General features: G+C 46.6%; 1 protein-coding gene across 4 annotated transcripts in view; it reads right to left on the bottom strand.

Moving 5' to 3' along the window:
• Positions 1 to 17253, bottom strand: part of LOC115319534 (alpha-tocopherol transfer protein-like) — a 31925-nt gene extending 14672 nt beyond the window's left edge. For 3 of the 4 annotated variants that reach the window (XM_042286543.1, XM_029979564.3, XM_042286544.1), the window contains exon 1: positions 16884 to 17253. The gene's annotated coding sequence lies outside the window, so the exon portion shown is untranslated. Of the gene's footprint in view, positions 1 to 2284; positions 2387 to 16883 lie in introns of all 4 variants that reach the window. The other variant, XM_042286542.1, reaches the window with a different exon arrangement.
• Between the last annotated feature and the right edge of the window lie 179 nt (positions 17254 to 17432).

The raw sequence follows: 17432 nt of genomic DNA on the forward strand, positions 1-17432 counted from the left end.
CATCAGCTTTGAAACCACGCCAAACGTTTGCCAAACGGCACCTAAAATCCCCCTTTCCAAGTGAAGCCGATTTTTGATGGATTATGCTCCCATTGGCTGGCGCGCGTCTTCAAGGAACCAGGCTCCCAGAGCCCGTCCGGGCAAACTCCGGGCAGGGTACACGGCTGAGCTCAGCGCGGCGCAGTCACTTCACGACCCAAGCAGCACAGAGTTGGCCAGTCATCGGCCGATGGCTGGCAATGGTCCTTGGCCAAGTGGCCAGACAGTGGCCAGAGACTAGCCGGTGACTGGCCTTTATCTGGCCATTGGCCAGTGGCCACTGGCCATCAGCCATCGGCCAAGCATCGGCCAATCGATGGGCACTCTCTGGCCACTGGCCAAAAGACCATCGCCAGACATTGGCCATTGCTTGGCCAAAATCCGTGCTGCTTGGGGAGCGCGCGCTCGGCCGTCCACCGGCGGAACGTACGTTTCGTACGTTTCGCCGGTGGACAGCCACGTGGCGTGGATAGCCACGTGGCTGTCTAGGCCACAACGCCGCAGACTAATGAAGAGAGCGGAAGAACGACATTCATGCTTTCGCATTCACAACTCATAAGAAGTACTTAGCTGTCCTCGGACTTTGTGTTTCTTCTTTTATTAGGTGCACGCACATTGATGATACAAAATCTCTCTGCAGACATCTTCGAGCCGTACACATGTAAACATGCTTCGACAATTTTTGAGGCGCCTCCGCGGGTAATTCTCCCGTTATGTCTCTTGCGAACGCAGTGTGACTGCGACCTAAAGGCTGGTTAAGTCTTAGTTCAGATATGTGGCACGTTTGGGTCTGTGACCGATTGCGTTAACACCGCTTGTGACTGCTTACGGCGACATGGTTGCTATCGCAGCCGCGGTGCGCTCAACGCGTCATAGTGGAGTGAAAGGAGTCATAATGCATTCGCTCACCCTGAATGACAGATATATAAACATCTCTTGAAGGAGCTGTGCAACGTTTTTAACGTCGAAAGGATTTGAATCTTCTACTTTTTGTATTGTTTATATTCTCCAAAAGAAAAGAAAACACATCTTCCTTCGAAATGTTGCTCCGCCGCGTAATCGGGAGGCAAAAATTAGAATATTTCACGACATGCAGCCTCGAGCGGCGGCCAGGAGAACCACGCGGCGTGACGTCAAAGGGGGACTTGTAAAAAGATAGCAAGTTGTGCAAATACCTGCCCGAATAAAAGTAAAATTTTATATAAATCTTATCGTTCCAGCATAAATAAAAATGCGCCACAAACTTGGTAACATCGACAAAAATTTTATTACACGGATTTTAGTGGCGCCATCTATCCGAGGTCAACAAAACCGTCAGCTCTATCTGCTACCGCGAACATCGAGCACCTCCGACAGAGCTTTCAAGCCTGCACGTTACGTAACATGACGTCACGTCCGGGATTCCGTCACAGGCACTGATTGGATGCGGGTGCCGCGTCAGCGTTCGTGTGGGACTATGAGAGGAAACGAGCCACACGCGAACGCTGACGCGGCATTCGCATCCAATCAGCGCCCGTGCAGGCCTCCCGGACGTGATGTCATGTCACGTGACGCACAGGTTTGAAAGCTGTCTAGGAGGTGCTGGAACAACCGCCAGAAGCCGGAGGAAGACGGAGGCACAGCCGAGCGGGGATGGCCGGACCCGGACGATCACGTTGCCGCATTCATCCTTTCGCCATGTTGATCTAGCTGCGCAAGCATGTGGTCACGAGGTCGCGAGCGGATGAGTCCTCGCCGCTCACTGATGGCTCTAGAGAGAGCTTCACCGGAACCCCGCACGTCCTCCTTTCACGTCACAGCGCACGTGACTCGGAGGACGGTGAAGGAGTTGAGAGGTGCCGAAAACCTCAATCTTTGTCAGTTGCATACGTCGAGGGAAGAATGGAGTTTCGTGGAGAGTGGTAGATGAAGGTCTGTGCTTAGTAGCGGTAAGGGATTATTTCGCCCTTCTCCGTGGATTCCGAATTTAATCAGAAATTAGCTGATTTGAGCGAGAAGCTTTAGCTATGGTGGCGCAAGCCGCCGCCCGATTCAAATGGTCTAGCTGTATCCATCCATCCATCCATTCCAGAGAGCCTGCATTACAGAGAGTTTCCAATTGCTCGAACGGTGTCACGGGGTTTAGGGGCTGCATTTGTAATAGCAGCTACGGGTAGGTGACCACAAAGTTAATCGTTTGCAAACATCTTCGCCTTTCCTTCTGCTTTACTCCTTGCACGCAAAAACGCAGCGCATGCGCACTTACGTCCTATCGCCGCAGGAGGTGTCCGTCATTAAATTGGAAACGCTTCCCGAGGTTTCAGATGCACCCTCTCTTCAATCTAGGCTGTCCAACGACGGTGGCACCCTGAAACAACGGCGGCGGCGCGCAACTTCTTAGAGAGCGGCCCCCGTTGTATTTTCCTCCGTCCGACAGGCATGCGGAGTATGCAGGAGGCTATGACCATACTTGAGTCATGTCTTCGCTAAGTAAAGCTTATGGTGTCTGCGTTAAGCCTGTCACGGTGTTCTCTCTCACTAGGTACGCAACCGCGATACGCAACCAATATTGTTCTTCGCAGGGCGATAGCGCCGCTCGCTACGCGATTGGCAACAATAGGTGTCGACAAAAAACGTCTGTACACAAAGTTGAGTTTGAATGCGTTTGAATGGGTTGCGTTGAGAAACGGCTATGAGTCACCGGGTCATCTGCGTTTCGTGTGTAGCGCGGCAACCAATTCAACGAGTATAGCTTGGCAAGCGGCATACGAATCACAAGTCCCAGTCGCAACGCGGTTCAACGCTCTCTAACCAGAAAGCGCCGCTACAGCTCACCGCGCCGACTACGCCCATGACCACTAAGGTCTACCGAATCCGACGGTTCACTCTTAACGTCACCTACGTTTTAAGAGATGTTGTAAGGCGAAAAGGCCGAACGTTATATTTTTTTTGTTTTTTTTATTTCTTTGATTTATTTTATACGAAATAGTAAGCTTGGTAGGAATGTGTAACAATATTGAGAATTTTGCCAAATCACCCAGGCCGTCGGAAAACATCTCTGTATAAAAAAGTTAAAAATCGTCAATATGGTCCCTTCTAGTATTAAACAAAGTATAAATATATACCGACGCTTGTTTATATCCAAAGGCTGGTGTATACCCAAAAGTTGGAGGTTGTAGAGCATGGCGGCATGAGTAACGTCATCGAAGGCCTTCGTAAGGTCGACTCCGACGATAGGGCGGAGTTGAGTGGTGTTCGGGTGTGCAAGACACCTGATGCGGAGGGCTACGTCTTGCTTGCAGACGTGCCTCCTAGACCCGACGAGGGAGTGCGGAAGATGGTTCCCCGTTTCGAGGTGCCAATCAAGGCGGTTGAGTATCAGTTTTTCTATTAATTTTCCAATGTATGAGGTCTTTGAAATGGGGCGGAGGTGTGTTGGAGGGGTCGTGGACTTTCCGGGTCTAGGAAGCATGAGGACATGAGCCGTTTTCCATTCATGTGGGAGGCGTCCGGTTACCCATACACGGTTGATGTGTGTCAGCAATTCGTCGGTTTTAGCTTCGGGAAGGTTACGGAGCATGGTGTATGTGACACAACCGGTCCAGGGGCGGTGCGACGTTTGAGTTGAAACATGGCAAGCCAGAGTTCGCCGATAAAAAACTCTGAGTTAATTCCAGTGTCTAAGTCTTCAAGTAGGGCGGAAATGTATTGAACGCTGGGTTTGGGGTGTGAGGAAGGGGAGGTAGAACGTATTGCGATTATCCTCAATGAGGGTGGAAGGTTCCATCTGTTGGGCCAGGAGCAGTTTTTGGAGGGTGTGCCGAGGTATGGCCTGCCCAAGGAGGGAGCGAAAAAGGTTCCACGCACTGGGGCTGTGAAGTTGGCCGTTCAAATTGTTACAAAGGTCATGCCAATGTTGAATGGCAAGGTGGTCAGTATATTCTTCGCATTCGTAGTTGAGAGCTTGCATTCGGGCTTGGAGGGTGCTGTTGAGCCTCAGAGATGGCGCTCCGGGGGGCTGCACTTTTGCCTCTACCGGACTCCAAGCCACGATCATTCACTTCTTGCGCACCCGCATCGTCATGCGGCAAAAGCCCGTGGACGTTCCTTTAGCTGCAGCCGTATTCACACGGAAGTTTATGCAGCATAGTAAACCAATGCACCGACCATTCTTCTTTTCTTTGCTTTAGATACTTTTAAAAATTTTATAAACGAACATTTTTTTTCTACATTGTACACACATTTGATTACGCAAATATCGCATAACCTTCGCTCAAGTGAAATGCTGTTTCAGGGTCACGTCATAAATAACGCTATCGGCTTCCCCCTCCCCCCTTTTTTTTTTTTTAACTGTCAGCGAGGCATTTGTTTTCTTCCCGATAAACACCTTCATTCCCCTGTTTCGCTTGCTTATCGAGACAGGAACGTTTTCTATAGACGCTTTGCAGCAGCTGTGCATGGACGCCGCCATAACTGACCTTCAGTTTTTGTTTCCTTTTATTTCGTTTATTTCACTTCATCATTACCATAGCAGGTCAGGTTATTTTCATATTAGATTCAACTGTGTCCTTTTCTAAAGCATCGGCCTTTGTAGAGGATCGTCAACTACCGTTTCAGTTGCTCGGCATCTCCGTAAGACAAGAGAAGGTCAGCAATGGCGGCTGTAATTTGGCGCGTGTGTAAAGCGTCCATATAGATGCTCGGGTGGTGATGGGCATGTTCCTTCTAGTTTAGAAAGTCTCATGACTGTGTGTCTTGTTACCCTACATCATTAACCCCGATAATCATGTACTTTTGTCCCACGCAGGAGATCAATGTTGAAAAAAAATTAACCGGTGGGAAAAAAAATGACATCAGAAAAACACCCTCCAATTCGAAAAAACAAAATAATAAACCCGAAAACAGAAAACCCTCATTCATTAGATATGAACACGTTACTGAAATAAAGATACTAAATAACGTTGCTCGTCCACCGCTCGACAAGTTTCTAACTACGTTAACTGTTGCAGCTCGTTACTGCGATTTAAAAGGAACACTCTACTTCCGCTCGAAAGTAACGGGTCATTTTCTCGCTGTCGTTTTTAATGAAGGAGTACCCGCTTCCAATGCATGACGTCGTTAATATTTTTAACGTGTTCATTCATGGATAACTGTGGGTACTGACATACCTTGTGCACGGGTTTTTGGTTGTCTATCAAGCGTTTCTCGTTTCGTGCAAAATTACAGACGCGAGCTGGGCTGAGAACCAGGTTTGGTACCCGTCTTGCAAACGTTCCCTTCCAGACGTAACTACATACCGTTTACTCGTTAGTTAATCAAGAACTAAACAAAATACGTTACTCGTTCCTTCTCTTAAATGGTTACTAGATCGTTACTTTGTTACAAAAAAAATATAAGTAACTTGTTACTAGGAACGCGTTACTTACAAGTCTGGTTATAATTAGGGTTCCCTGTTTTCCGCCATAACTTTAGTTCACATAAGGCAGAAGGCAGTGCACGAGAGGGCTCGTGCTGTCTCGTGCTCTTCACGCGAAGAGCTCCAACGAGGTTGTCGCACATGCCCAAAAACTAAAGTTCCCTCGATGCATTGCGGCAGCGGTGGCGTAGTCGAAATGGCTGGTGAGATCGGTGTGTTAGGTTTGATCAGCGCACAGAGTCAATGGCCCTGGAAAAATGCCATCCCAGCTATCTTTCCATTCTGGGACCATTCAATAGGGGTCTTACCGCTTATCTCGTCAAGGTTCATTCAGCTCAAGAGGTCATCGTACTTTGGAGACACTACAAAAACCACTGTTTTGGTTTCCAGTTTGGACCATATTATTTGGGCTTAAGAACATGGGTCTACAAATCCCGGCCCGCGGGCCGTTTCCGGCCCGGTGAAGTCTTCCAACCTCCGGCGGCTGGCCGCAGTCTTCATCACCAGTGTCACCATTCCTAGTCCCCTGCTTCATAGCTCTGCAACTATGTTAAAATTTATTTTCATACTCATGTATATTCTGCTTAGTGACCTTTGTCACAACTATTGCATACTATCAGCATTAGTGTTATCATTCTCATTGGTGTTTGCACCGGGCAAATGGGCCGAGTTTTCCATGCGTTTTGATTTATGCCTGGTGAATATTCTTGGTCACAATTCTTGTGTAAGATCATACCTAGCTAAATAAGAAATTTCAAATTGAAGTATTGAAATATACGTATTCGTCCACCTCAGGGTAATGTCTTTAATAAGTTACTCTAACAATACTTTTTTTTTTTGTGTGTGTTGAAACGTTTATCTAGGATTGTTTATTGAGGTTTCCTATTTGATAATTTCTCTTTTTTTCCGGTCCCCCCGGACTGCGACAGATCCCCAACCCGGCCCCCTTCTTTAAGAAGTTTGGAGACCCCTGCTCTAAAGGAAATAGAGGTTGTGTTTTCTGTAGCGGTAAAAGCTATGAACCATAAATATAGACGCTTTACACACGCGCCAAATTACAGCCGCCATTGCTGACCTTCTCTTGTTTTACCGAGATGCCGAGCAACTAAAACGGTAGTGGACGATCCTCTATAAAGGCCGATGCTTTAGAAAAGGACACAATTGAATCTAATGTGGCAATAACCTGGCCTGCTATGGTAAAGATGAAGTGAAATAAACAAAATAAGAGGAAACAAAAACTGAAGGTCAGTTATGGCGGCGTCCGTGCATAGCTGCTGCAAAGCGTCTATTACAGCGAAGCTGTATACCTCTACCAGTCAAGGAAATTTTTTGTGTCGTTGGCGTTGTAAGCAAAAAACTCCCGGCAAACAATTGAAGGCAAAACAGCATATCACCTTTGAAATCAGGCATACAGTATACAGTTCAGGATCCGTTTCAATAAAGAAAACCACAAAACAAGCATCAAAACCACGTGATGGGTGATAAGGCGCACGTGAACAATAGGAACACCCTCCCACGCGTTCTGGTGAAGATTAGGTTTGCAGCTGCTTTGAAAGGTGTTGACGTCATTCGAGGCTCCCGTGTGAACTGCAAACCGTATAATGTATTATAATGGCGCCTGCGAACAATGCGAAGCAAGTTCCTTCTCCCCACGTGTGTTTCACGGTAAAGATTAAGGCCCGTTCATACTATAGGAGGTATTCACTGGACGCCATATTTGAGGGCGATGTTTAGAGCGCATGCTCAGAACGAGCTCACATTAATAGCCTGCTAAGACCGGCAACCTTGATGGTGCTAAATGCACGCTCTAAAAGGACTGCGGAAGCTCGCCGTTAGCACGCGCTCAGCAGCAGCGCACACGGATATGGCCGCCAGTGAATACTCCCTATTGTAAGCGAGTATCAGCGAGGGAGACGAGACCTGTTGAAACATATTAAAATTTCTTAGGACGAGAGAACAGACTGGCACTCTGGCGCCATCTATGCGGTGACCCTGGAACTGCATTTCACAAGAGCGGAGGTTTTGCGGGATTTTCGAGGTCAAATGTGCGTAATACCTATTCGCGACTCCAGCAAAACGGACGCCGCCAAGCGGGAAAACCGGGAACCAGTCGGTCCAGGTCGCTCCGCGCCCCGCCGCGTCTCTGATGGCTTTCGCGGACACGTGCTGTCGGCGCGGGGGCGAGCAATGTAATTTGACGAAGGTCCGACAATTTCTTAAGTTTGCCTGAGTGTTCATTAGTGTGGTGAAGCCTCAGTAGATTGTTTCTTTCCATCACGTGTTTGAAAGCCCGTTTACTCCACAACACACGGTCGCGTGCTTTCAATCTTTTTGGATGGGGAGGAATCACGGAAAAACGTTTTGATTTCTCGTCTGTCTCTAATCACGTTCAAAGTGACGACTGCTTGGTATCTGATAAGTGGTTTCTTCATAAGGATGTAGAACAGTGGACTGAGGTCGACAGACGAAGTGTTTCACTGGAGGGAACACCAATGTTACAGTCAAGTGAATGGGAAGGTTCGATAGCTGCTTTCCTTGAGTTTGGTTGTGCTCGATTAGCTTCAAGTTAATTTTGCCATTAACGCCGGCCGGTGCGTTGGCTATTCATCTTGGCGGCTTTTCGCCGAAAAAGACCACGTTGAAGGAGTTGGGCCAATTTCGCTATTACTTAATTCAGGAAAACCTGCTCGCTGCATATGATTAATGAGGGAAATTATCTGCTTTCAAAGGGTGGGGGACGCGTCTCGCAAAGTTAGAAGCTGTCACGTCATTAGGATCTATCGCGCCCCTCCAATATTTATATTATAACCCCTGTCAAAGCCAGCAGCAATATACGTCTACATTGCTCAGGTTGACCGGCCACAAAAAATACTCATTTTATCCGTTCAGGATTCGAAGTCAAGTTCAATGCAGAGAGGTCCGAGTGAAACTCCGATGAAGACTCTCCTCAGTTTGTCCGCATTCGTCTCCGTCCTACCGGCTAGAACCATTTGGCTAAGTTTAAGTAGTATCTCTCTGTCTGTCAAATATACTTTTATTCAGCAGTTCACCTAATAGTTAGTTAACTAAGTTCATATTTCAACCCGAAGAATATACTAATATCGCTTTAGTGGGGCCATAGTACGTAATATAATACATAATCCGCATATTCGTCAAAATGACTTCTCGATTGCTACTAAAACCTAAATTGAAATACGAGTATCAGCTGCTTACCCAGGCAGCACACCAATGTCGGTCCGACATTGGCCTAACATTGGCAAAGACCGGCCTCAATATTGGACAATAGTGGAAGCGTTACCCTTCCCAATGTTGGCCCAGTGATCGGTGCCAATGTTGGGCCAATGTTCAGCCATCGTTCCAGCCGATGTCGGCCCCATCATTGGTGCCAATGTTGGGCCATCGCTAAACCATGGTTCCAGCCAAGGTGCTCCCACATTGGCGAAGACCGGCGTAATATTGGACAACACTGGAAGCGCGACCCGATCCAATGTTGGCCGTCATGCTGATTTTTGGCCATCGTTGCACTCGCCCAGCTCTTTGCAAGTGCCCTCGCCAAGTTGTTTGCAAAAAGGAAGGTAAACAGACACAAGGGATTGTTTTGAAATCTCCTAACAGTTTATTACACACAGCTTATTCTGTAGACAAGCACAATCTCAGCAATTCGTAATATGTGAAGAGGTACTACTCAGCTGTGATACAATTAAAAAGACTGCAAAGCAAGCAACAACCGGGGTAATTCTTGGGTAGTGTCCAGTCTCCCGGCAGCTGACAGAATTGTTTCGCCAAACTTCTACCACTAGTCGCCCCTCATTGGCGGTGCAATCAGTTCATCGAACTACATTTCATAGACAGATCGTTTCATCAACACGCGATGTTTCATAAAAAAACTCAAAATATGTTTTCTTTTCTTTTTTTGTTGCAATGAACCGCTTCAGATTAGCATGAAGCGGCGTGAAAGGGTAAGCTGGTTCGGTGAGCACGCGCCTCAGGAATACACGCGCGACGAAATGCCCCTACAGCGCGCAATTCGCGTAACGAATGTCGATGAAACGTAAATGTCAACCAGAAAGGTGGCAACGAAACGTGTTTTTGCGAAACGCAGGTAGAATAAAAAAGTCAGTATTCTACCTGCGGTTGTGACATTATTTCAGACAGATAATGGCAGGCGACTGTCGGTAAGATTGCGGGAAAATTATTCTCCCAGCTGCCAGGAGATAGGCAATGCCCAATTCTAGAGGTTATCCGGAAGATTGCCCATACAAGAACGGACAATGATCATCCAGTAGGTTGCAGCACACTTACGTTGAAAATACTGGACTTGAAAGATGTAATCCGACTTATATGTCAACACGGGCACTGCAGAACAACCACTCAAACACAAAAACTACAAGGAAGTGATCCGTGAAGATTCAACACAATGTAGCACACGCTGCCATTTGCCGAACCGGACACTTAACTGTTCACAAGAATGTCTTGGGCCTCTTTGAAAAAATCGACACGGGTAGGACTTTTCGAACGAGATACCATTTACCACAGAAGCGAAATCCACAGCGGGCCTGCACCCCGCAGGCCGCATCACGCGCGAAACTAGGTCCGGTCCTTGCGACGCAGGCATTCCGAGTTTGTCAACGGGTAATGTGTCATCCGTCAAACCACATGATCACACTTCTGCCGTTACCCGCGCACAGAGAGCGGATTCAAGTCCGGCGAGTACGCACAGCAACCGCGCCTTCAGCTTAGGGAGAGAGAGAAAAAAGAGAGAAGGAGTACAAAGCAAGCAGGCCAGAACGGGGGTGGGGTGCGCTTACAAAGGCTTATCTTCAGGGGCATCTCAACAATGAACGGAGCGAGAGAATTTGTCACTTCTACCCAAGGTTGATAGTGCAGTAGAAGTTATGCGTGACCGTGTGCTTTAGGCAGGTTCCGTGCTCTGCCTTATCGCCAGCTTTGAGACAGTAGTCACGTGACCCTAACTGGAGACAGGATTGGCCTTAAACACGCATAGCGTCTACCTTGCTGTCATTACCGATTTAACAGGACAGCTCTTTGAAGGTCAGCTTTCGAACTTCTAAAGAAACTGTCCAGTCCAAAAGTGGTTCTAAACGGGGCAAGTGTGACGACAGTATGTTTTGCGTCGTATAACTTACATTATAATTTAGAATGAAGAACTAAGCGCGACTATTTTTTGCGCACGATGTACACAAATATATCTATAAATATATAAATATATTTTTTATCAATAAATTTAAAACTGTTTGTACACTGTTAGGTTCGCGTTTTTAAACTTCAAATTTTTTTACGAAAGAGTTGCACATAAAAGACACCTCGAACAGCACATCGTCCGACTTTCAACACACGATGAATCACCGACGCTCGCAGTAAGAAGGTTGCGATGCTGCGCGAGCGGTTTCTGAAATATGCTGCGTAGGGTACGCCGGGCGCAACGGCTTCGCGACCGTTCGAAGGGCAAATGATTCGCGACAACAAAGTAGCGTCTTGCAGCATCAGTAAGCTAACGGGGCTCGAGAGTCCCACGCTCACATTTCCGCAGAGCGAGCGCGGCCGGCCAGACCGAGGCGCAGTATGCTCTCGCGTCGCGATTGCTACGTCGTTGCTCTGCCTACACTGATGACATGTGCACTGGCAGTCGAAGCAACCCTCTTGAGACTTCACTCGAGTTTAATATATGACTTTATAGCGCGATAGACTCTCGTAAAACTAAAAGTAGCTCATGAAAATAGTTTTTTTCTGCTCCCGAAATTTCTCCAAAGCTACTTGCCCAGTTTCATCCCTGTATTTCCAATACTGGAAATTGTGGCTTTAACACTCCAATATTGAACAGCATATGACAGCATAAATTCAATATTAGAAAGCCCTTGGCCTTGGCAGTGCAATATGACCTGCACAAGTCAGCATACTTCCAAATTGGAAATCCAAATTGGCTTTTACAGTCCACTTTTGGACCAGCTTATGCCAGCATGAGTTGATCTTGGAAAGCTGTTGGCTTTGACAGTTGAATATTGACCAGCTTACGCCAGCATGCATCCGATATTGGAAAGCCATTGGCTCTAACAGTCCAACATTGGACAGCTAATGCTGGCATGTATCCAATATTGGAAAGCCATTGGCCCTGACAGTCCAATATTGTACAGTTTATGCCAGCGTATATCCAATATCGGAAACCTACCGGCTTTGACAGTCCAATATTGGATAACTTATGCCGGCATATATCCAATATTGGAAAACCATTGACTTTGACAGTCCAATAATGGACAGGTTATGCCAGTATATATCCAATATTGGAAAGCCATTGGCTTTAGCAGTCCAATATTGGATAACTTATGCCAGCATATATCCAATATTGGAAAACCATTGGCTTTGACAGTCCAATATTGGACAGGTTATGCCAGCATTTATCCAATATTGGCAAGCCATTGGCTTTCACAGTCCAATATTGGACAGCTTATTCCAGTGCATCACCAATATTGGAAAAACATTGGCTATGATAGTCCATTATTGGCCCAGGTAATTCCAATATTGGTAAACGCATGGCTCAGTTGGGCCATTGTTGGGCCATTCTTTGTCCCATCAATTCCAATGTTGGCCCAATATCGTGTGCTGCCTGGGTAGTGAAGCGCCAGCGAGTTGACATGCTCCTTGGCTCAAGAAGCGCTTGCTTAATTTTCGTAATTTTCCTGCAGCCTGTGTTCTTGACCGAGCACACGACGAGCTGTTTCTTGAAACGCGGACAGGCACAAAAGCTCAATTTCGCGGACAGATAACTCGCATGGTCGAGGCATGCGAGTTAGCTAAAAATTACTCACGGTGGAACAATTTTGTAGCCCTCGCCGCTTTCCTTAGATGATCAAAACTAATTAGAGTCTATTACCGTTTCTTCGGAGCCCATAGTTTCGGTTTTGATCGAAGTCTCCGAAACGAAAGTTTGACATGAAAAGAACAAAAAACACCGGCAAAACAAAACTATGCTCGGCAAGTTTATGCGCACCGGCTACACTTAACTGTCTCCGTTCAAATACCCATAAAATTGGGCATTCAATAAAAGAAAATATGTTAAATTGAATGCGCCACCCATTCAGGCGGTGCGGCCGAGCCGACGCGACCTGGACTCAGCTGCCATGTTTGTTTGTCGGTGGCACCCCCTATAGGTCACTGGAGTCGCGAATAAGAAAGGCTCGCTTATAACATTGACTAAAGTTTTTCGAGCCAAGAAAGAAAGGATATTGCGCGAGAGAAATAGAAAATATGCCGGACCGGCCAAGTTCACACTGCTACCCAATAAATGGCGCCAGTGTCCTCTTGTTGTAAGAGATATCAAGAGGTTCCAAGGCACCCGGTTCTAAGAGGTCGCAAGTGTCGGACCGGGCCTTTATGGTTGCGGAAGCTACTCCGAGTGGAAAAGTACCCAACAGCATAGAAATCACGTAAGGAAGTCACCACGCTTTTCAAACGACGTCGCAATGGGTAATCGTTGTGGGTGTCACAATTACAGCTTCGCTGTCCAACCCCCTTCACAGCGTGGACTGGAGCCACAGTTTTTTGCATAAAATGTGGAACTTCTCTAGTATATCCTGTCCCACTGCACCTCGCGCGGCCGCGGCCGGGTAGGTTGATGGTACAGGATGGGACGAATAGGATCTCCCCAGCGACTACCTCCACGGCCCGTTTGCTCGGAGCGCTAACCGCGGCTAAAGCTAGCCGCAGTACCTAGGAGAGGGATTTGGAAATCACGTGACTGGCTCGGTAGGGAAGGGATGCGGGGAAACATGGCGGGGCCCCGGTGGGTGGGCGCCACTCGCTTTGGAACTAATCTGTCGTTGTAGCTGCAGTATCCGGCGCGTTAGTCAGCAACGAATGGTGCAGGAGGCTTTCGCTTTGCCTTACCTCACTTAAATCGCAAAGCAACAGCATTGACCTCGCCGCATTTTTTAGATAGTCTTTCGATTCTGGCTATTCCGAAGCCTAAATGAAAGCGATAATTGTCGGCATGGCAACGTCTTTGGAAAGCGCGTTGCCTTGACTCAATCGGCCGGGTATTGAGCACACAAAAGCAGACAGCGTCCCAATAAATCTCTTTCTAAATTTCCCAGGCACCGAGGAGAACGCTGAAAGTGCAGTTCTACGGTCCGTGTGTGATGGCCTTTCTCTTATAAAAGATTCCAAGTAAATAATCATAAAGCCTGGTTCACATGCAGCGGTTTTGGCCCTAGAGCGGCGCGATTTCTGCCGTCGCGGCGCTCTGGCCAGCATCAGCGGTTGAGCGGCGCCGCTCTAGGGCCAAAATCGCTGCATGTGAAACACGCTTTAGGCTTTGACGAACGCGCGTGCAAGGCGAAATTTGTACATTTTGCTTTAGAACAATTATTACTGCAGACGCCAGCACTTGCAACGCGTGTAACTACACTCGTAGCATGCACGTCAGTGCTTGGGAAATTCAGCAAAAGGTCTATTGGGACGCTGTCTGTTTTTGTGTGCTATCAATACCCGGCCGATTGAGTAAAGGCAATCAACTTTTGAAAGACGTTGCCATGCCGACAATTATCGCGTTCTTTGGGCTTAGGAATGACCAGAATCGAAAGAATCGAAAGAAAATAAATGAGGCGAAGTCATTGCTCATACTTTGCGATTTAAGTGAGGTATGGAAAAGCGAAAGCCTCCTGCACCATTCGTTGCTGACTAACGCGCCCGATATTGCAGCTACAACGACATAATATTTCCAAAGCGAGCGGCGCTCACTCACTGGGGCACAGCCATGTTTCCCTCGCATCCCTACCGAGCCAGTCACATGATTTCAAAATCCTTCTCCTAGGTACTGCGGCTAACTTTAGCCGCGGTTAGCGCTTCGAGCAAACCGGCCCAGGAGTTTATCGGTATTAAGGTATCGACGTTTATGGAAGCAACACTTGAGTGCCTCTTGTGTCGCGGGACAAATTAAGATTGCCCGGTAATGTCACTAACACCAAATCCAGCTGAATAACTATGAATTGAAACAAGCGCGTTTTATTTTGTTTTATCTGACATACGCTTACACACGAATATTATTTATTTATTTATTTTTAACCGGCAACACTGCGAAACTAAACTCTGACTTTCTAAGAATTCAGAATTAAACAAAAATAAACTCCGACAAACTCCGGATTAAAAAAAAAAAAATAAACTCACAATTTTCGTCAAAAAATAAACTCCGAAAAACATCCTCCGAATTGGAGGTGAAATAAACTGCGAAAAAACGAAATCCTAGATGTAATAAAATTGACAAATTAAAAAAAAAAAAAAAAAAAAAAAAATCTTTTGCAGACTTATTTTTTCGACATTCCATAGCAGAGTGCTCGAAGTATCCTGGACGTACACAGCTCTTTTAGAATGTGGGATGACCGCGTGAGATGGCAGCGAGCCAGCTGCCGGCAGACGTAAATAAACGCTTATCCGCCGGACAATCTACTCTGTGCATCGCCCTCACTTTTTGCGGCCTTGATATAAAGGCAGCCTAAGAAGCAAGGAGACGTGCCATGTGGATCGCGTGACTGACGATAACGTATCTGCCATCGCCCTGAACACAAAGAATATGCCATGCAGACATGTTGTGTTCGTCCCCTTCTGTGTTCCTGAGTCTCGGGTTTTATTACCATGACTCATCACCAGCTCGCTTGTTCTTAAGTATTATTGCAGATATGGTTATATCCCGAACATTTCCCGAACCCCATGTTTGACTGGTTTCGCCATCGAAACTTTTTATCTTCAAGTTCGACGATAATTGATCCGTGGACAGTGTCGTCCGACCCCTACGCAACAATATTAAACTTTGGAAAAGAAAACGGTGTTTTACATTGCATAAAATGACGGCAAATCCTTGCGTTTATAGAAATGTCCCCCTCCCTCCCCCCCTATAAAACAACAACAACAAAAAAAAACTATAAATTTTTTTTTCTAACTTTTTATTGAAAAATTAATTTACGCATTGTTGGATGCTCATTCTCCGCCCAAATCAAGCGCTAGCGGTCCGAACGAGATACCAAACTTTCGGCACTAACCGTTATCTTATTAATAAGTTATAAGCGATTTTCTGAAACTTTCATTGATTTTGGAAAAATAAAAAAAGACTGTTTCTGTTTGTTTGTTTCTTTTTTTTTTTTGCTTTTCCCATTTTTGCTTGTTTTCGATAACTGGTGCTCGCTTGCTTTCGATAACTGGTGCCTCCACCCGAGAGTTCCCTCGGCCGCCATCTTCCCATTCAAATAAAAAAAATCGGTGCGAACTTTTGAATAAGATGACGGACAGTTCTGAGACTTCGGCATGTGGTTCGAACCGCCAAGACTAAATTTAGGTGGAGAATAAGCGTTCCGAGGCGCGTATAATTTAGGTTTCCGGTGAAAAATACCCCGCAAATGATTTTTCGGGACAGGCTATGGACACGCTTTAGATGGCTTGGAACGTTTCTCAGTTACGTAGTCGAAAATATTGGTCGGTTACGGCGTCATTTTTTTTGTTTTGTTTTTTGGCAAACGGTGCTAAATTAGCTTCCTACATATATGTATGCCCACTTTCCAACACTGTTAACGCGAACTCGGCATCGGTGCTTTTTTACGTGCGAAAGTAATGAAGAGCATCTCGAAAATCAAAGGAGATGTCAATAACTATGCACTAACACTAGAGGAGCAGTACCTACGTAATGTCAAGTTTGCTCTAGAGTTCAAAACGCATATGTGTTTGCTCGGAAACTTTTAAAATGGGAAAAGCCAGAAAACACTTACCGCCCGAATAATTCAGCCCACAAATAAAAGGAAAAACACATTGTATAGTGCGTGCATTTCCGCTGTTTCACGTGTTTTGACCCCTCGTAAAAGGGGTCTTTAGTGACCTATATCTCTTGCAGATTTTCTATATTAGCGTCATCGGTGTGCTGGCGCTCCTTAAACAAGGGCCGCATTATCTTATTTCTGGTTAGATTCGCCGCTTGGCTTGACACACTTGATGTAAAATATATAGGACTGGGTCCTAAATAATGAGAACATAAGCATCGCTCAATGATCGAAAAACATACTGTAATTAATTCAATTTCACATTCATAATGTTAAGAGGTTGCCTATACTCTTCGCTACAACCCAAGTAATAAATGTAGTTCATCTTATTAACCGACAAGAAGACAAAATCCAAACGCGTTTTCCCATAGGAATGCACAGAAGCGCCGCAAAGGTGGGGCTGGTTGCTGTCACGAACAATTTGATGCCGGAAGTCCCATGATACTAGCGCCAGTTGAGCCTCTAGCCTGCATTATAATAACTCTATGCATCGCCACTCCGATCCGTGTTAGGGAAGGATGTCGAACTTCGCAAGTTTACACGCCGAATCCACAACCAAATGCGAAAACTGACACCAAACCTTGACCATCCCCCCCACAAAAAAAAACAAAAAAAAATACAGACTCACGTACCTTTTTGGAGACACAAACGAAAGACAATTACCCCCTTCGCCGCAACGCGTGTGGCGATCCAAGCTTGAAGTGTGAAAGTGCGTCCAGCTGCAGCCCTGAGCAAGGCGTTTTTCTCTCGCTTCCCGTGCTTCGTTTCACCCTTACTATGGACCCCGGCGGAAAGCTACGAGCCATTCCAGCCAATGAAGTGCAGTGAACGTGTGACGTGATTACGCATCCCGGGTGTCGCTGCGTCACTCTCAAAGGTCGCGTGACGGTCCCACTGCATTAGACTGAACATTGTTGTCTCGTAGCATCCGCTGCGATTTATCCTAGTGCGAAACGAAGCAAAAGAGTTTGCGAGAGCGGTTGGAGAGGGAATCCGGACCGGCTTGAGTTCGCTCGAGGACAGCAGGAGGCAAACAAACGCGATAACGGTCGTTGTCGGCGCCATCTTGTGTCCTGGTAAGAAACTACACGACGAAGGGACTGAGCGCGCGAAGATCTAAACGAACCTCGCCCGACGGCCTTCGCATTTTACGTTTAAAGCCAGTATAGTTGCGGGCTTGC

Source organism: Ixodes scapularis, unplaced genomic scaffold (genome assembly GCF_016920785.2).
Source record: "Ixodes scapularis isolate PalLabHiFi unplaced genomic scaffold, ASM1692078v2 PGA_scaffold7__128_contigs__length_106722199, whole genome shotgun sequence".
NCBI classification, from domain to species: Eukaryota; Metazoa; Arthropoda; class Arachnida; order Ixodida; family Ixodidae; genus Ixodes; species Ixodes scapularis.